The sequence below is a fragment of the Bos indicus genome, chromosome 16 (assembly GCF_029378745.1).
Source record: "Bos indicus isolate NIAB-ARS_2022 breed Sahiwal x Tharparkar chromosome 16, NIAB-ARS_B.indTharparkar_mat_pri_1.0, whole genome shotgun sequence".
NCBI classification, from domain to species: domain Eukaryota; kingdom Metazoa; phylum Chordata; class Mammalia; order Artiodactyla; family Bovidae; genus Bos; species Bos indicus.
The window spans coordinates 439731-460139 of NC_091775.1; positions in this window are offsets into that span (position 1 = coordinate 439731).

Consider the following 20409-nt stretch of genomic DNA (forward strand, 5'->3'; position numbering starts at 1 on the left):
GTATGAAGATTAGCATGTTTGTCATTGGCAGATGTAAAAATGTGAGCTATGAGCCTGTCAACAGCATCATTTCTTGCGACCAGAGGGCCAGGTAAACTTGAATGAGCACGTATATGTGCAATAAAGAAAGATTCCGTACTTGAATGAATTAAAGCTTGAGTCTGTGAAAAGAGAGTATATAATTCTTCATCTAGGTTGTATAAAAAGGCGGTGACAAAATCAGGAAAAAGGGAAGCAAGGTATTTGGAATCAGTATATACGTTGAAGTGACAAAAGAGCATATAAAGCATACAATTCAATTCTTTGTATTGAAGAATAGGTAGTGGGTAATTTCTCTTTGATATCAGGGCCGACAATCCCTGTTTGCCTTTCTTGTTGCCATCAATGAAATAAGTGGGTGCATTGGAAATAGGCTGGGATGCAATGATATTAGTTATAATGAATTTAGTACATTGTAGAAAGTCCTATAATTTTCCTTTCGGTAAATGAAGTGAGATAACATTCTGAAAATCACTTAATGCCATTTGCATGGTCAGGTTATACTGTAAAGCAATTTGTAATTCCTTTTTTGTCAAGGGAATGTGTATTGCATATGGATCAAATCCAGTCAAAGTTTGTATATGGCTTCTTCCTGACACAATTAAGTGCCCTATTTTCTCAATATATGTTACAATTTTTTTAGACTGTTTAGTGTGTAAATATACACATTCTATTGGGCTATGTTGAGCTATAATTGCAGTGGGTGAATGTTCAGTGGGGAATATATCTAAAGAAACTGGTTGATCATAATCTAGCCGAGTTGAAAAAGATTGTTGAATGTGTTTCTCCATTAAGGCCAGTTCTTCTTTGGCCTCTTGTGTTAGCTGCCTATGGCTATTAGGGTTGGGGGATCCCTTTAAAATTTTAAATAGATTTTGTAAGGCATAGGTGGGGATGCTGACAGATGGCTGCAGCCAATTAATATTTCCTAGCAATTTTTGAAAATCATTCAGCATGCATAGAGACTGCACAGAAATTTGAGTTTTTTGAGGTTTGGTTTTAGATTCTTCCATAACATGTCCTAAATAATTAAAGGGTGCTTTCCATTGAATTTTATCTGGTGCTACAAGCAGGCTATGATTTTGAAAAGTAGTAGTAACTTCATTATATAACTGTTGAAAACAGAATTTAGATTCCATAGAAAGAAGTATATCATCCATGTAATGAATTATAAATGTAGTAGGGTATTTATCTCTAATGGGTTGTAATAAAACAGATATGAGATATTGGCAAATGGTAGGGGAGTTCATCATTCCCTGAGGTAGTACCTTCCATTGAAATATTTTAACAGGAGCCATGTGATTTATAGAAGGAACTGAAAAGGCAAAACGTTTTCTATCTTTAGGGTGCAAAGGTATAGTTAAAAAGCAGTCTTGTAAGTCAATAATAACTACAGACCATCCTTTTGGTACCATAGAAGGGGAGGGCAATCTGGGTTGTAAGGGCCCCATAGGTGACATGGTATTACTAACATTTCTTAAATCTATCAACATTCGCCATTTTCCTGATTTCTTTTTTATTACAAAAACAGGGGAATTCCACGGGGAAAATGAAGGTTCTATATGAGCTTTCTGTAACTGTTCATTAACTAATTGTGTAAGAGCTGCCAATTTTTCTTTAGTTAGGGGCCATTGAGGTGTCCATACTGGGGTATCAGATTCCCAATTGAGGGGCAGTGGTGTTAACTCAATGGTCCCCATTAAAAGGTTCATTTAAAGAAATTATGGCTTTCGTTTGTTCCAGAAAATCCCGTCCCCATAAATTGATAGGGATATTAGTAATATATGGTTTAAGATAAGCTACAATTTGATCAGGGCCATACATTTGTAAATAGGATGCACTGGCAAAAGTTTGTGTGGCATTAGCTTCACCCATTCCTAATAGTCTAGAAGGAGCCATAACCTTACCCCAATCCAGGAGCCATTCTGCAGCTCTAATGATTGAAATGTTAGCTCCAGAATTTAACATGCCTGTGAAATTCTTTCCCCGTATGCGTAAAGTAAGCATGGGTTTCTGATGTTCCTTTAATAAGGTGGATAGTACAGCAGTAAGGTTGGTACTGCCAAAGCCTCCCTGCCGAACTTTATCAGATGCCTTCATTGATTTAACATATGGCAAAAGTAATAATTGTGCAAAATGTTCTCCTTTTTGTAAGTATGCATTTCCCGTTTTCACAACATTTACCATAACATGTATTTTCCCTTCATAATCTTCATCCATAACACCGGTCAATACCATTAAACCTCTCATTGTGCAGCTACTACGTCCCAAAATTAGTCCCATTGTCCCAGGTGGAATCGGGCCATAATATCCAGTGATAATTTTGTGGGCGTTGTATAATTCTATTAGTTCCATATCATAAGGACTAGGTATATCAATGCAAGCACTCTTAGATGTAGTTGCTTGTAGCGTCATAACATTAGGTTCTCCTTTTGTAGTAGGGCTAGAGGATGGCCCCTTTATTAGTTTCCCTGTTGTTTTTGCTGTGCATTGGGGTTTAAAGTGTTTCCATCCTTATCAAATTTAGAATGACATTCATTCAGCCAATGAAACCCCCTTTTACATCTTGGACATACTTCTGGGGGTCTCTTCCTATTAGAAGTAGTATTATTTTTTCTGGCCTGTGTTGTCAGGTGACATTGTTTTTTCATATGGCCAAACTTCTCACAGTTAAAACATTTGGTATTAGCAGCCTTTTGTACATTAAAGGTTTCCAGTGTTACCAATTTTGCTCTATGGGACATAGGTCCGATGTCCCTACATGCTTTCAAATATTCCATAAGAGAGCTAGTCTCTTGAATAGGTCTAAGCATGTATTGACATTCCTCATTAGCATTTTCAAAAGCAAGTTGTTTTAAAATAATACTTTGTAAAGTCACATCCTTAATAGATTTTTCAATTGCATCCTTTAATTTTCCTATAAATTGAGAATATTCCTCCTCATGTCCTTGAATAATCTTAACAAATGAACCATCAGAGTTAGTGCTATCAACCTTTGCTTATGCCCTGAAGGCAGTTTCTTTAATGAAATGTAACATCTCAAGGGTAATATTAGCTAGTTGTGCAATCCTATCGGCCATGGCTCTTGTTTCCAGTGAGTATATCATCGGTTAAATTGGCAGGGTTTCCATGAGATTGCTTGTCAATCATCAGTTGTCAGGCCTCATCATTAACCCACATTTGCCATTGCAGTAATTGTTGAGGATTTAAAACCATCTTTGCTACTTGAAAAAAAATCATATGACATCCAACGGTCAGCCCATTCTCTGAGAAATTCTATACAGTAAGGAGAAGTAGGTCCATACAGAGTGCATGCTTTCTTAAAGCTAGACAAAATGCCAAAATTTAGATTAGCCCAAGTATTTTGGCCTTGGGCAGGTTGATTAAATTGCATTGGGAAAGCGAAAGTGCAGCAGGCATCTCCCGAGGAGGAGTGAAATGATTAGTACGAGCAAAGTTAGCAATTGCTGTTACAGGCAAAGCAGAAGGAAAACCCTTAGATTTGGGCTGTCCATTGAATGAAATGACCTCCATTCTAAGTGGCTTCAGTTTTGACATATCCTGTATATATATGTCTCTAAGTTGTTTTTCTAAGGATTGTGTCTGAGCATTCTTATATTTCAAAGCACCTTGCATATCTTGTTCCTTAAGCTCATATTCATGTAAAGATTGAATAGGTTTTACTTCCAAATCAATGTCATGTCCTTCAATTTGTTCTATGATAGCCCGTATGAGTGACCAGGTAACCCTTGCTGACATGCTCGCAAAACATTATTTTTAACCCTTTTCTATATGTCTAGATTGAGTGTCCCCTCTTCTGGGAACCATGAATTGTTCCAGTAAAATATGATAACAGTCGTTCAACTGATCTCTTGAAACATTAATACCGTTTTGTTTAAAAAATGATGCATTATAGAAATGAAAGGAATTTTACTGCTATGTTGTCCCATCCTGCTTACCTCTTTCTGCAGGGGCTTGTCGCTTTGTTCAGCCTTCCTTTCAAGTCCCTGTTCGTGGAGCCACTTGTTGGGGTTTTTCTCCCCAGGACTTGGAAACGACAAACTTGAAAGAATGACACTCAGACAGTCTCTTGCAAGGACTGACAAGTTTATTTCTGCAGTCAAGCTTTTTTTATAGAAGCAGGAACCAATAGCTTAAAGTATATGGAGAGCAGAGCGCATGCGGAGATAACACATTAACAGTAAAAACATTTCAAGGACAGCGTGCTCTAAATGATCATGGGCTTATCCCACAACCCGCTTTCACAAGTAACATTCCTATTTATTATTAACTCTTGGCGCCGAGGATAACCAAAGGCAAGAGATGGTTTTCTATCCGCAGTACAAAGCCAAGACTTCTGGCCCTTCACCATTTTCCCAAGGACTTTCTCCTTTTATGGCTATTTTGTACTACACTTCCCAACAGTATGGAAATCTGCTTTCCTCTCGAGTTGTCAAAGGTGTTTCATGCCTACAGCCGAGGTGAATTTTGGACCTGGGGCTCTTTTCAGATTAGCAACTGACGCATCAGAACTCCCTTCATGTTGTGAGTTGATTCTCAGCTGACATTCGAGTCGGTGCAAGGAAATCAGGTCTGATCTTGAGTGGATGGGGAAATACGTGGCTTTCGAATTGTGACAAGGCCCCCAGGTTCCCCTCCAATGTCAAGTAGATACCAGCCTCCTCTCGAGGTGCAACGTGGATGTCGGCATTCCTTTCCAGGTGAAGCAGGGCAATCTACCCTCATCTAGACTTGAGGCGGGGCAAACGGGGCTCTTCTTGATTTGTGGTGGGAAACTCAGCATTCGTATCAAGTGGGGACGGGTATCTCGGGAAACTTCTGGAGTTTTGTAAAGCGTGTCATGGACCTTTTAGAGTTCCAAGGGAAACATGGGCTCTCTTTGGAAACACTGCAGCATAAAAGGGCCTCCTCAAGCGTTCAGGGGAAAAATTCGTAGTTTGCATGGAGTTGTGGCGGGAAGCTTAGGGTTCCTCTCAAGTTGTGTGTCGACCTGTGGACTGCTCGTGTCTCCTCAGGGAAGTCAGATTTCCTTTGGTGTTGCGAGAGGCACTTCAGGATTCCTCGTGCATCGCTGCAGGAATGAATAGGGCCTCATTTCGAGTTGAGGCGTGAACCTGAGGGTTCCTCTCCATTTCTGATTTCGATCGCAGGGTTTCTGCAGAGTTGGAACAGGAGAGTCAGGCCTCGTCTTGTGTTGAGGAATGGAATTCCGCTTGCCTCTTGAGTTGTTCACGGGGTGACAGGCCACTTTTTGAGTTTTATTTGGAACCTGCGGCTTTTTTCAGATGATGCAACTGGGGTGTCAGTGCCGCTTCGTGTTCTGACTTCAACCTCAGAGTTACATTCGTAGAGGTGCCCAGGCAAGGGGCTTATCTTGAGTGGATGGGGAAATGGGTGTCTTTCAAAATGTGCCACGACCCATGAGGCTTCCTCTCGAGTTTCAATGTGAGATCAGTGTCCTCCTGAGGTGTGACGGGAAGGTCGGGATCCCTTTCCAGACAAAGCAGGGGATTTGACCCTCATGTTGAGATCAAGAGGGGAGAAGGGGCTCAGATTAAGTTGTGCCGGGAAACTCGGTTTTCCTCTCTAGTGAGACCAGTATGTCGGAGAACTTTTCCTGTTGCATCAAGGGTGTCAATACCATTTCGAATTTCAAGAGGAAATGTGGGATTTCTCCTGAAATGCTGCAGCAGGAAAGGTTCGAATCTTGTGATGACGGGGGAACCTCGTGGTTTTTCTCGAGTTGCGGCGGGATTCTCGAGTTACGACAGGGAACTCAGGGATCCTCTTGTGTTGGCCCAGGGAAGTCCCATCTTCATTTGGATTGTGAGGGGGAGCTGGGGATTGCTCTCAAGTCACTGCAGGGCAAATAGACCTCATCTAGACTTGTGTCCAGAAACTCCGTGTTCCTCTCCAGTGGCCACAGGGATCTCGGTGTTGCATTCAAGGTTCACCCAGGGAGTCAGGCCTCATCTCGAGTGGAAGCAAAGAAGTCGGCTCTCCTCTCTAGTTGTGACGGATATCTCTTGGAGCCTATTGAGTGGCCTAAAGGGAGTCAAGCCTGCTGTCGAGTCTTTAGAGAGGACTCGGGATTGCTCTCTAGGACCTGCAGGAAAAGAAGAGTCTCATCTCGCGATGACTGGGGAAGCTCGTGGTTTTTTTCGTGCTGCAGCACGACGTGTGGGGTTTCTCTCGAATTACGACGAGGAACACAGGGAGCCTCTCGTGTGGCCCCAGGGAAGTCCAGTCTCCATTCGAGTTGCGAAGGGGACTGCAACATTCCTCTTGAGTCACGGCAGGGGAATCAGGCCTCAAGACGGGTTGAAGGGGGAATATCGAGGTCTTTCTTGAATTGGGACAGGAAACCCAGGGTTCCCTCGACTTGTGATGGTGACCTCAGGGAGCTTCTCAGGGTGCCTATGGGAAGTCAGGAATACTGTAGATTCGGGAGGGGCCTCTCGGGACTCCACTGGCTTTGGTGAAATGGAAGAGGGCCTCATCTCGAGTTGAGGCAGGAACCTCAGTGTTCCTCTCCTGTTCTGACGTGGGTCTCAGGCTGTGTATGCCGTTTCAAACAGGGAGCCAGGTCTCAACGTCTGTGGAGGCATGGAATTCTGCTTTCCTCTTGAGTTGTCAAAGGGGTTTCAGGCCTCCAGCCTAGTTGAATTTGGGACCTGGGGCTCTTTTTGGATTAGCAACTGACGCATCAGAACTCCCTTCGTGTTGTGAGTGGATTCTCCGATGACATTCGAATTGGTGCAAGGAAATCAGGCCTGATCTCAAATGGATGGCAAAATATGTGGCTTTCGAATTATGAAAAAGCCCCCGGGTTCCCCTCCAGTGTCAAGTAGATACCAGCCTCCTCTAGAGGTGCGACGGGGACATCAGCATTCTTTTCCAGGCGAAGCAGGGCAATCGACCCTCATCTCCACTTGATGCGTGGATAACGGGGCTCTTCTTTACTTGTGGCGGGAAACTCAGCGTTCCTCTCGAGTGGGGACGGGTATCTCGGGAAACTTCCGGAGTTTCATAAACCGTGTCAAGGACCCTTTCAAGTTCCAAGAAAAACGTGGGCTTTCTTTGGAAACGCTGCAGTGTAAAAGGGCCTCCCAAGCGTGCAGGGGCGAATTTCGTAGTTCGCGTGGAGTTGGGGCAGGAAGCTGAAGGTTCCTCTCGAGTTGCGTGTCGACCTAGGGGACTGCTCGTGTCTGCTCAGGAAAGTCAGATCTCCTTTGGCTTTGCAAGGGGCACCTTGGGATTACTTGCGCATTGCAGTTGGGATGAATAGGGCCTCTACCCGAGTTGAGGCGGCAACCTCAGGGTTCCTCTCCATTTCGCACTTCGATCGCAGGGTCTTTGCAGAGTTGGAACAGGAGAGTCAGGCCTCCTCTTCTGTTGAGGACTGGAACTCCGCTTCCCTCTCGAGTTGTTCACGGGGTGACAGGCAGGCCACTTTTCTAGTTGTATTTGGAACCTGCCGCTTTTACTGGACCATGCAACTAGGGTGTCAGTGCCCCTATGTGTTGTGACTTCATCCTCAGGCTTACATTCGAAGAGGTGCCTGGGTAATCGGGACTTATCTTGAGTGGACGGGGAAATGGGTGTCTTTCAGAACGTGGCACGACCCACGAGGCTTCCTCTCCAGTTTCAATGTGAGACCAACCTCTTGTTGAGGTGCGATGGGATAGTCGGGATCCCTTTCCAGACAAAGCAGGGGAATCGACCCTCATGTCGAAATCAGGAGCGGAGAAGGGGATCAGATTAAATAGTGCCTGGAAACTCGATGTTCCTCGCGATTGAGACCAGTATGCTGTCGAAATTTTTGAGTTGCATCAAGGGTGTCAAGAACCGTTTTGAATTTCAAGAGTGAACATGGGATTTCTCTTGAGACACTGCAGCGGGTAAGGGCCTCAGCTCGCGATGACGGGGGAACCTCGTGGTTTTTCTCAAATTGTGGCGAGATTCTCGAATTACGACCGGGAACTCAGGGAGCCTCTCATGTTGCCCCAAGGAAGTCCAGTCTCCATTCGAGTTGCGCGGGAGAGCTGGGGATTGCTCTAGAGTTACTGCAGGGCAAATAGACCTCATCTAGGCTTGTGTCCAGAAACTCCGTGTTCCTCTCCAGTGACGACAGAGATCTCGGGGTTGCATTGAAGGTTCACCTGGGGAGTCAGGCCTCATCTCGAGGGGAAGCAAACAACTCCGCTGTCCTCTCGAATTGCAAGGGTTATATCTTGGAGCTCATTGAGTGGCCTAAAGGGAGTCAAGCCTCCTGTGGAGTTTTAAGAGAGGACTCGGGATTGCTGTCTAGGCCCTGCAGGAAAAGAAGGTCTTCATCTCACGATTACGGTGGAAACTCGTGGTTTTTTTCAAGCTGCAACTAGCCATGTTGGGTTTCTCTCAAGTTATGACGTGGAACTCCGGGAGCCCCTCTTGTGGTCCATGGGAAGTCCAGTCTCCATTCAAGTTGCAAGGGGGAGCACGGCATTGCTCTCGAGTAACAGCAGGGGAATTGGGCCTCAAGACTCGTTGAAGGGGGAATCTCCAGGACTTTCTCGAGGTGTGGCAGGAAACCCTGGGATCCCTGGACTTATGATGGTGACCTCAGTGAGCTTCTCAGGGTGCCTATGGGAAGTCAGGAATACTGTGGAGTTGGGAGGGGACTCTCGGGACTCCACTGGGTTTGGTATTACGGAAGAGGGCCCCATCTCAAGTTGAGGTGGAAACGTCAGGGTTGCTCTCCTGTTCTTTCATGGGTCTCAGGCTTTGTATACTGTTTCAAACAGGGAGTCAGGTCTCAACGCTTGTGGAGGCATGAAACTCTGATTTCCTCTCTAGTTGTCAAAGGGATTTCAGGCCTCCAGCCGAGATGAATTTGGGACCTGGGGCTCTTTTTGGATTAGCAACCGGGGCATCAGAGCTCCCTTTGTGTTGTGAGTTGATTCTCGGCTGACATTCGAATCAGTGCAAGGAAATCAGGCCTAATCTCGAGTGGATGGGAAAATACGTGGCTTTCGAATTGTGACAAGGCCCCTGATTTCCCCTTCGGTGTCAAGTAGATACCAGCCTCCTCTCTAGGTGTGATGGGGACGTCGGCATTCCTTTCCAGGCGAAGCAGGGCAATCGACCCTCATCTGGACTTGAGGCAGGGATAACGGAGCTCTTCTTGACTTGTGGTGGGAAACTCAGCATTCCTCTCGAGTGCGGATGGGTATCTCGGGAAACTTCTGGAGTTTCGTAGAGCATGTAGAGGACCCTTTCGAGTTCCAAGGGAAACGTGGCCTTACTTTGGAAATGCTGCAGCATAAAGGGCCTCCTCAAGCGTGCAGGGGAGAAATTCGTAGTTTGCGTGTTTTGTGACGGGAAGCTTAGGGTTCCTCTTGACTTGCATGTCAACCTGGGGGACCGTTCGTTTCTCCTCAGGGAAGTCAGATTTCTTTGGCATTGCGAGGGACACCTCGGGATTCCTTATGCATCGTTGCAGGGATGAATAGGGCCTCATCTCTAGTTGAGGCGGGAACCTCAGAGATCCTCTCCATCTGACTTCGAGTGGAGGTTCTCTGCAGAGTTTCAACAGGAGAGTCAGGCCTCATCTTGTGTTGAGGAATGGAACTCCGCTTGCCTCTCACTTTGTTCATGGGATAACAGGCCACTTGTCATGTTGTATTTGGAACCTGTGGCTTTTTCCGTACGATGCACCTGGGGTGTCAGTGCCCCTTTATGTTGTGACTTCATCCTCTGAGTTACATTCGAAAAGATGCCCGTGCATCGGGACTTATCTTGAGTGGACGGGGAAATTGGTGACTTTCAGAATGTGGCACGACTCACAAGGCTTCCTCTCGAGATTCAATGTGCAACTGGCCTCATTCTGAGGTGCGACTGGAAGGTCGGGAACCCTTTATAGACAAAGAAGGGGAATCGACCCTAATGTCAAAATCAGGAGGGGAGAAGGGGCTCAGATAAGTTGTGCCGTGAAACTCGGTGTTCCTCTCGAGTGAGAATGGTATGTCAGGGAACTTTTTGCGTTGCATAACGGGTGTCAAGTACCACTTCTTATTTCAAGAGTAAATGTGGGATTTCTCCTGAGGTGCTGCAGTGGAAAAGGACCTCATCTCTCTATGACAGGGGAACCTCGTGGTTTTTCTCGAGTTGTGGCGGGATTCTCGTGTTCCTCTCTGTTGGCCCAGGGAAGTCAATCTCCATTCGAGTTGCATGGGGGAGCTGGGGACTGCTCTCGAGTCACTGCAGGGCAAATAGACCTCATCTAGGCTTGTGTTCAGAAACTCCATGTCCCTCTCCTATGGTGACAGGGATCTCATGGTTTCATTCAAGGTTCACCCAGGGAGTCAAGCCTCATCTCGAGTGGAAGCAAAGAACTCCGCTCTCCTCTCGAGTTGCAACGGGTAACTCTTGGAGCCCATTGAGTGGCCTAAAGTGAGTCAAGCTTCCTGTGGAGTTTTGAGAGAGGACTCGGAATTGCTCTCTAGGTTGTTCAGGAAAAGAAGGGCCTCATCTCACGGTGGCAAGGGAATCTCGTGGTTTTTTTCGAGCTGCGGCATGACGTGTGGGCTTTCTCACAAGTTACGTTGGGGAACTCAGGGAGCCTCTCGTGTGGCCCCAGTGAAGTCCAGTCTCCATTCGAGTGGTGAGGGGGAGCGTGGCATTGCTCTCGAATCATGGCAGGGGAATCGGCCTCAAGAGGCGTTGAAGGGGGAATCTCGAGGTCTTTTTTGAGTTGCGGCAGGAAACCCTGGGTTCCCTCAACTTGTGACACTGACTTCAAGGAGATTCTCAGGGTGCCTATAGGAAGTCAGGAATACTGTGGAGTTGGGAGGGGCCTCTCGGGACTGCACTGGGATTGGTGCAATGGAATAGGGCCTCATCTTGAGGTGAGTCAGGAACCTCAGGTTTCCTTTCCTGTTCTGACCTGGGTCTTGGGCTATGTATGCCGTTTTAAACAGGGAGATAGGTCTCGACGTGTGTGAAGGCATGGAACTCTGCTTTCCTCTCGAGTTGTCAAAGGGGTGTCAGGCCTCCAGCCGAGTTGAATTTGAAGCCTGGAGCTCTTTTCTGATTAACAGCAAGGGCATCAGAACTCCTTCGTGTTGTGAGTTGATTCTCGGCTGACTTTTGAATCCGTGCAAGGAAATCAGGCCTGATCTTGAGTGGATAGGGAAATCCGTGGATTTTGAATTGTGACAAGACCCCTGATTCCCCTCCAGTGTCAAGTAGATATCAGCCTCCTCTCGAGGTGCGACGGGGACGTCAGCATTCTTTCCAGGCAAAGCAGGGCAATCGACCCTCATCTCGAATTGAGGCGGGGAAAACGGGGCTCTTCTTATCTTGTGGCGGGAATTTCAGCATTCCTCTCAAGTGGGGACTGGTATCGCTGGAAACTTCTGGAGTTTTGTAAAGCGTGTGGAGGACCCTTTCGAGTTCCAAGGGAAACGTGGGCTTTCTTTGGAAACGCTGAAGCATAAAAGGGCCTTCTCAAGCATGCAGGGGAGAATTTTGTTGTGTGTGTGGAGTTGTTGCAGGAAGCTTAGGGTTCCTCTCGAGTTGCACGTCAACCTGGGGGACCCTCTGGTGTTTACTCAGGGAAGTCATATCTCCTTTGGCGTTGCAAAGGGCACCTTGGGATTCCTCGCGCTTTGCTACATGAATGAATATGGCCTCATCTTTAGTTGAGGCGGGAACCACAGGGTTCCTCTCCATTTCTAACATCAATCTAAGGTCTCTGCACAGTTGGAACAGGGGAGTCAGGCCCAGTCGTGTGTTGAGGCTTGGATCTCCGCTTCCCTCTCAAGTTGTTCATGGGGTTTCAGGCCACTTGTCAATAGTATTTGGAACCTGCGCCTTTTTCCAGAGGATGCAAACGGGGTGTCAGTGCCCCTTCATGTTGTGACTTCATCCTCTGGGTTACATTAGAAGAGGTGCCCGGGCAACAGGACTTACCTTGAGGGAACGGGGAAATCGGGGTCTTTTGGAATGTGGAACAACCCACGAGGCTTCCTCTCGAGTTTCCATGTGAGACCGGCCTCCTCCTGAGGTGCTCCGGGAAGGTCAGGATCCCTTTCCAGAAAAAGCAGGGGAATCGACCCTCATGTCGAGATAAGGATGCGAAAAGGGGCTCAGATTAAGTTCTGCAAAGAAACACGTTGTTCCTTTCGAGTGAGACTGGTATTTCGGGGAAATTTTTGATTATCATCCTCGATGTCAAGTACCGTTTCAAACTTCCAGAGGGATCGTGGGATTTCTTTCGAGACTCTTCAGTGGGAAAGAGCCTCATCTTGCGATGACGGGGGAACCACATGTTTTTTTTCTAGCTGTGGAACGACGTGTGGGTTTTCTCTCGAGTTACGACGGGGAACTCAGGTATCCTCTAGTGTGGCCCCAGGGAAGTCCAGTCTCCATTTAGTTGCAGGGGGAGCACGGCATTGCTCTCGAGTCACAGAAGGGGAATTGAGCCTCAAGACTCGTTGAAGGAGGATACTGAAGTCTTCCTCGAGTTACCACAGAAAACCCTGGGTTCCCTCGACTTGTGATGGTGACCTCAGGGAGCTTCTCATGGTGCCTATTGGAAGCCAGGAATACTTTGGATTTGGGAGGGACCTCTCAGGACTCCACTGGGCTCAATGCAATGGAAGGGGGCCTCATCTCGAGTGGAGGAGTGAACCTCAGGTTCCTCTCCTATTCTGATGTGAGTCTAGGGGTGTGTATGCCATTTAAAACAGGGAGTCAGGTCTCGACTTGTGGGGAGGCATGGAACTCTGCTTTCCTCTCGAGTTGTCAAAGGGTTTTCAGGCCTCCAGGCGAATTGAATTTGGGACCTGTGGCTCCTTTTGAATTAGCAACCGGGGCATCAGAACTCCCTTTGGTTTGTGAGTTGATTCTGGCTGACTTTTAAATCGGTGCAAGGGAATCTGACCTGATATCGAGTGGATGGGGAAATAATTGGCTTTCAAATTGTGACAAGACACCCCCTCCTCTCGAGGTGGGACGGGGACATTGGCATTCCTTTCCAGGTGAAGCAGGCAATCGACTCTCATATCGACTTGAGGAGGGGAAAATGGGGCTCTTCTTGACTTGTTTTGGGAACCTCAGCATTCCTCTCGAGTGGGGACGGGTATCTGGGGAAACTTCTGGAGTTTCGTAAAGCATGTCGAGGACCCTTTCGAGTTCCAAGGGAACCACAGGTTTTCATTGGAAACGCTGCAGTGTAAAAGGGCCTCCTCAAGCGTGCAGGGGAGAATGTTATAGTCTACGTGGAGTTGTGGCGGGAAGATAAGCGTTCATCTCGAGTTGCATGTCGACCTGGAGGACTGCTCGTGTTTCCTCAGGGAAGTCAGATCTCCTTTGGCGTTGTGAGGGGCACCCTGGGATTCCTCGCGGATCACTGCAGGGATGAATAGGGCCTTGTCTCGAGTTGAGGCAGGAACCTCGAGTTCCTCTCCATTTCTGACTTTGATCACAGGGTCTCTGCAGAGTTGGAACAGGAGAGTCAGGCCTCATCTTGTGTTGACGAATGGAACACTGATTGCCTCTCGTGTTGTTCACGGGGTGACAGACCACTTGTTGAGTTGTATTTGGAACCTTGCGGCTGTTTCCGGACGATGCAACTGGGGTGTCAGTGCCCCTTCGTGTTGTGACTTCATCCTCAGGGTTACATTCGAAGAGGTGCCCGGGCATCGGGACTTCTCTTGAGCGGACAGGGAAATCGGTGTCTTTCGGAATGTGGCATGACCCACGAGGCTTCCTCTCGAGTTTCAATGTGAGAATGGCCTCCTCCTGAGCTGCGATGGGAAGGTCGGGATTACTTTCCAGACAAAGCAGGGGAATCGACCCTCTTGTCGATATCAGGAGGGAGAAGGAGTTCAGATTAGGTTGTCCGGGGAAATCGGTGTTCCTCTCGAGTGAGAACGGTATGTCAGGAACTTTTTGTGTTGCATCAAGGGTGTCAACTACCATTTCGAATTTCAGGAGGGAAAGTGGGATTTCAGGTGAGACTCTGCAGTGGGAAAGGGCCTCATCTGGCAATGACGGGGGAACCGTGTGGTTTTTCTCGAGTTGTGGAGGGGATCTCAGGGAGCCTTCCTGTTGGCTCAGGGAAGTCCAATCTCCATTGAGTTGTGAGGGGAAGCTGGGGATTGCTCTTGAGTCACTGCAAGGGAAACAGACCTCATCTAGGCTTGGGACCAGAAACTCCGTGTTCCTCTCCAGTGGCGACAGGGATCTCGGGGTTGCATTCAAGGTTCACCCGGGGAGTCAGGCCTCGTCTCGAGTGGAAGCAAAGAACTCCGCTCTCCTCTCGAGTTGCGATGGATATCTCTTGGAGCCCATTGAGTGGCCTAAAGTGAGTCAAGCCTCCTGTGGAGTTTTGAGAGAGGACTCGGGATTGCTCTCTGGGTCCTGCAGGAAGAGGGGCCTCATCTTGCGATGACAGGGGAATCTTGTAGTTTTTTTCGAGCTGTGGCGAGATGTGTGGGGTTTCTCACGAGTTACGACAGGAAAATCAGGGAGCCTTTCGTGTGGCCACAGGGAAGACCAGTCTCCATTAGAGTTGCGAGTGGGAGCGTGGCATTGCTTTCAAATCACGGCAGGGGAATTGGGTCTCATAACGAGTTGAAGGGGGGAATCTCGAGGTCTTTCTTGAGTTGTGGCAGGAAACCCTGGGATCACTCGACTTGTGACTATGACCTCTGGGAGCTTCTCAGGGTACCTATGGGACATCAGGAATACTGTGAAGTTGGGAGGGGCCTCTCGGGACTCCACTGAGTTTGGTGCAATGGAAGAGGGCCTCATCTCGAGTTGAGGCACGAACCTCAGGGTTCCTCTCCATTTCTGACTTCAAACGCAGGGTCTCTGCAGAGTTGGATCAGGAGAGTCAGGCCTCATCCTTTGTTGAGGAATGGAACTCCACTTACCTTTCGAGTTGTTCACGGGGTGACAGGCCACTTGTCGAGTTGTATTTGGAACCTGCCGCTTTTTCCGGACGATGCAACTGGGGTGTCAGTTCCCCTTCATGTTGTGACTTCATCCTCAGGGTTACATTTGAAGACGTGCCCAGTCATCGGGATGTATCTTGAGTGGACGGGCAAATCAGTGTCTTTCAGAATGTGGCACGACCCACGAGGCTTCATCTCAAGTTTCAATGTGAGACCAGCCTCCTCCTAAGGTGCGATGGGATAGTCGGGATCCCTTTCCAGGCAAAGCAGGGGAATCGATCCTCATGTCGAGATAAGGAGGGGAGAAAGTGCTCAGATTAAGTTTTGCCTGGAAACTTGGTGTTCCTCTCATGTGAGAATGGTATGTGGGGGAACGTTTTGCGTTGCATCAAGGATGTCAAGTATCGTTTCGATTTTCAAGAGGGAATGTGGGAAATCTCTTGAGACGCTGCAGCTGGAAAGGGCCACATCTCGTGATGATGGTCGAACCTCGTGGTTTTTCTCGAGTTGTGGTGGGATTCTCGAGTTATGATGGGGAGCTCAGGGAACCTCTCATATTGTCCCAAGGAAGTCCAATCTTCATTTGAGTTGCGAGGGGGAGCCGAGGCTAGCTCTCGAGTCACTGCAGGGCAAATAGACCTCATCTAGGCTTGTATCCAGAAACTCTGTGTTCCTCTCCAGTGGTGACAGGGATCTTGGGGTTGCATTCAAGGTTCACTCGGTGAGTCAGGCCTCATCTCGAGTGGAAGCAAAGAAATTCCCTCTCCTCTCGAGTTGCGACGGGTATCTCTTGGAGTCCATTGAGTGGCCTAAAGTGAGTCAAACCTCTTGTGGAGCTTTGAGAGAGGACTCAGGATTGCTCTCTAGGCCCTGCAGGAAAAGTATGGCCTCATCTCTCTATGACAGGGCAAACTCGAGGGTTTTTTTTGTTTTGTTTTGTTTTGTTTTGTTTTTTGAGATGCTGCGTGACTTGTAGGGTTTCTCTTGAGTTACGACAGGGAACTCAGGTTGCCTCTCATGTGGCCCCAGGGAAATCCAGTCTCCATTCAAGTGGCGAGGGGGAGCACGGCATTGCTCTTGAGTCACTTCATGAGAATCGGCCTCAAGGCTCATTGAAGGGGGAATCTAGAGGTCTTTCTCGAGTCGTGTCAGGAAACCCTGGGTTCCCTCAACTTGTGACTGTGACCTCAGGGAGCTTCTCAGGGTGCCTATGGGAAGTCAGGAATACTGTAGAGTTGGGAGGGGCCTCTCGGGACTTCACTGGGTTTGGTGCAGTGGAAGAGGGCCTCATCTCGAGTCGAGATGGAAACCTCAGGGTTCCTCTCCTGTTCTGACGTGGGACTCTGGCTGTTTATGCCATTTCAAAACGGGAGTCAGGTCTCGGTGTGTGTGGAGGCATAGAACTCTGTTTCCTTTCGAGTTTTCAAAGGATTTCAGGCCTCCAGATGAGTTGAATTTGGGACCTGGGGCTCTTTTAGTTTTAGCAACCAGGGCATCAGAACTCCCTTCATGTTGTGAGTTGATTCTCGGCTGACATTTTTATTGGTGCAAGGAAATCAGACCTGATCTCGAGTGGATGAGGAAATACGTGTCTTTCAAATTGTGACAAGCCCCTGGGTCCCTTCCAGTGTCAAGTAGATACCTGCATCCTCTCAAGGCGCGATGGGGATGTCGGCATTCCTTTCCAGGTGAAGCAGGGCAATCAACCCTCATTGCGACTTAAGGCGGGGATATCGGGGCTCTTCTTGACTTGTGGCAGGAAACTCAGCGTTCCGTTCGAACGGGGACGTGTATCTCAGGACCTTCTGGAGTTTCATAAAGTGTGTCGAGGACCCTTTTGCGTTCCAAGGCAACGTGGGCTTTCATTGGAAACGCTGCAGCGTAAAAGGGCCTCCTCAAGCATGCAGTGGAGAATTTCGTAGTTTGCGTGAAGTTGAGGAGGGACGCTGAGGGTTCCTCTCGAGTTATATGTCGACATAGGGGACCACTAGTGTCTCCTCAGGGAAGTCAGATCTGCTTTGACGTTGCAAGGGGCATCTAGGGATTCCTCACGCATCGCTGCAGGGATGAAGAGAGCCTCATCTCGAGTTGAGGCTGGAACCTCAGGGTTCCTCTCCATTTCTGACTTCGATGGCAGGGTCTCTGCAGAGTTGGAACAGGAGAGTTAGGCCTCGTCTCATGTTGAGGAATGGAACTCCGCTTGCCTCTCGAGTTGTTCACGGGGTGACAGGACACTTGTTGTGTTGTATTTGGAACCTGTGGCTTTTTCTGGACGATGCAAATGAGGTGTCAGTGCCCCTTCTTGTTGTGACTTCATCCTAAGGGTTACATTCGAAGAGGTGCCCAGGCATCGAGACTTATCTTTAGTGGACGGGGAAATCGCTGTCTTTCGGAATGTGGCACGACCCACGAGGCTTCCTCTCGAGTTTCAACGTGAGACTGGCCTGCTCCTGAGGTGCGATTGGAAGGTCGGGATCCCTTTCCAGACAAAGCATGGGAATCGACCCTCATGTCGAGATCAGGAGGGGAGAAGGGGCTTAGATTATGTTTTGCCAGGAAACTCAGTGTTCCTCTTGCGTGAGAACGGTATGTCGGGAACTTTTTGAGTTGCACCAAGGGTGTCAAGTACCATTTCGAATTTCAAGAGGGAACGCGAGATTTCTCTTGAGATGCTTCAGTGGGAAAGGGCCTCATCTGGTGATGACAGAGGAACCTCGTGGTTTTACTCGAGTTGTGGCAGGATTCTCGAGTTACGACAGGGAACTCAGGGAGCCTCTCGTGTTGGCCCAGGGAGGTCCAATCTCCATTCGAGTTGCAAGGGGAAGCTGGGGGATTGCTCTCGAGTCACTTCAGGGCAAATAGACCTCATCTAGGCTTGTGTCCAGAAACTCCATGTTTCTCTCCATGGCGACAGAGATCTCGGGGTTGCAGTCATGTTTCACCAGGGGAGTCAGGCTCGTCTCAAGATGAAGCAAAGAACTCTGCTCTCCTCTAGACTTGCCACAGGTATCTCTTGGAGACATTTGAGTGGCCTAAAGAAAGAGACAAGCCTCCTATGGAGTTTTAGGGGGGACTCGGAATTGCTCTCTAGGCCCTGCAGGAAAAGAAGGGCCTCATCTGGTGATGATGAGGGAGTCTTTTGGTTTTTTTCCAGCTGTGGCACAACATGTGGGTTTTCTCTTGAGTTACGACGGGGAACTCAGGGAGCCTCACGTGTAGCCCCAGGGAAATCCTGTCTCCATTAGAGTTGAGAGGGGGAGTGCGGCATTGCTCTCGAGTCATGGCAGGGGAATCAGCCTCAGGATGCGTTGAATGGGGAATTTCGAGATCATTCTCGAGTTGCGCCAGGAAACCCAGGGTTCTCTCGACTTCTGACGGTGACCCCAGGGAGCTTCTCATGGTGCCTATGGGAAGTCAGGAATACTGTGTATTGGGACGGGCCTCTCGGGACTCCACTGGGGTCGGTGCAATGGAAGAGGGCCTCATCTCGAATTGAGGCTGGAACCTCAGTGTTCCTCTCCTGTTCTGAGGTGGTTCTCAATGTTTGTATGACGTTTCAAACAGGGAGTCAAGTCTTGAGTTATGTGGAGGCATGGAACTCTGCTTTCCTCTCGAGTTGTCAAACGGGTTTCAGGCCTCCAGGCGAGTTGAATTTGGGAACTGGGGCTCTTTTCGAATTAGCAACCGGGGCATCAGAACTCCCTTCATGTTGTGAGTTGATTCTCAGCTGACATTCGAATAGGTGCAAGGGAATCAGTCCTAATCCCGTGTGGGTGGGGAAATACGTAGCTTTTGAATTGTGACAAGAACCCCGGTTTCTCTCCAGTGTCAAATAGATACCAGCCGCTTCTTGAGGTGTGAAGGGTCGCCAACATTCCTTTCCAGGCGAAGCAGGGCAATCGACCGTCATCTTGACTTGAGGAGGGGAAAACGGGGCTGTTCTTGACTTGTGTCAGGAACCTCAGTGTTCCACTCAAGTGGGGACGCGTATCTGGGCCAACTTCTGGAGTTTCATAAAGCGTGTCAAGTACTCTTTCGAGTTCCAAGAGGGAACATGGGCTTTCTTTGGAAACGCTGCAGCATAAAAAGGCCTTCTCAAGCATGCAGGGGACAATTTCGTTGTGTGCGTGGAGTTGTGGTGGCAAGCTTAGGGTTCCTCTCAAGTTGCGTGTCAACCTGGGGGACCCGTGCATGTCTCCTCAGGGAAGTCAGATCTATTTTGGCGTTGAGAGGGGCACCTCAGGATTCCTCACGCATTGCTACAGGGATGAATGGGGCCTCATCTCAAGTTGAGGTGGGAACCTCAGGGTTCCTCTCCATTTCTAACATCAATCTTGGGGTCTCTGCAGAGTTGAAACAGAGGAGTCAGGCCCTGTCTTGTGTTGAGGCATGGAACTCCCCTTCCCTCTCGAGTTGTTCATGGGGTTTCAGGCCACTTGTCAATAGTATTTGGAACCTGCATCTTTTTCCAGAGGATGTAAACAGGGTGTCAGTACCCCTTCGCGTTGTGACTTCATCCTCTGGGTTGCATTAGAAGAGGTGCCCAGGCAACAGGACTTACCTTAAGGGAACTGGGAATTCGGTGTCTTTTGGAATGTGGAACAACCCATGAGCTTCCTCTCAAGTTTCCATGTGAAACCGGCCGCCTCCTGAGGTGCGCCGGGAAGGTCAGGATTCCTTTCCAGACAAAGCAGTGGAATCGACCCTCATGTCAAGATAAGGAGGCGAGAAGGAGCTCAGATTAAGTTCTGCAGGGAAACGTGTTGTTCCTCTCGAGTGAGACTGGTATTTTGGGGAAATTTTTGAGTAACATCAACGATGTCAAGTACCGTTTCAAACTTCCAGAGGGATCGTGGAATTTCTTTCGAGACTCTTCAGTTGGAAAGGGCCTCCTCTCGAGATGACAGGGGAACCAAGTGTTGCTTTTTTTGTTGTTGTTTTCCTAACTGTGGCACGACGTGTGGGTTTTCTCTCGAGTTACGATGGGGAACTCAGGGATACTCTCGTGTGGCCCCAGGGAATTCCAGTCTCCATTCGAGTTGCAAGGGGTAGCGCGGCATTGCTTTCGAGTCACGGCAGGGGAATCGGGCCTCAAGTTGCGCTGAAGGGAGAATCTTGAGATCTTTCTAGAGTTGCTGCAGGAAACCCTGGGTTCCCTCGACTTGTGACGGTGACCTCAGGGAGCTTCTCATGGTTCCTATTGGAAGCCAGGAATACTTTGGATTTGGGAGAGGTCTCTTTGGACTCCACTGGGCTTGGTGCAATGGAAGAGGGCCTCATCTCGAGTGGAGGAGGGAACCTCAGGTTCCTCTCTTGTTCTGACGTGGGTCTCGGGGTGTATATGCCGTTTCAAACAGGGAGTCAGGTCTCGAATGTGTGGAGGCGTGGAACTCTGCTTTCCTCT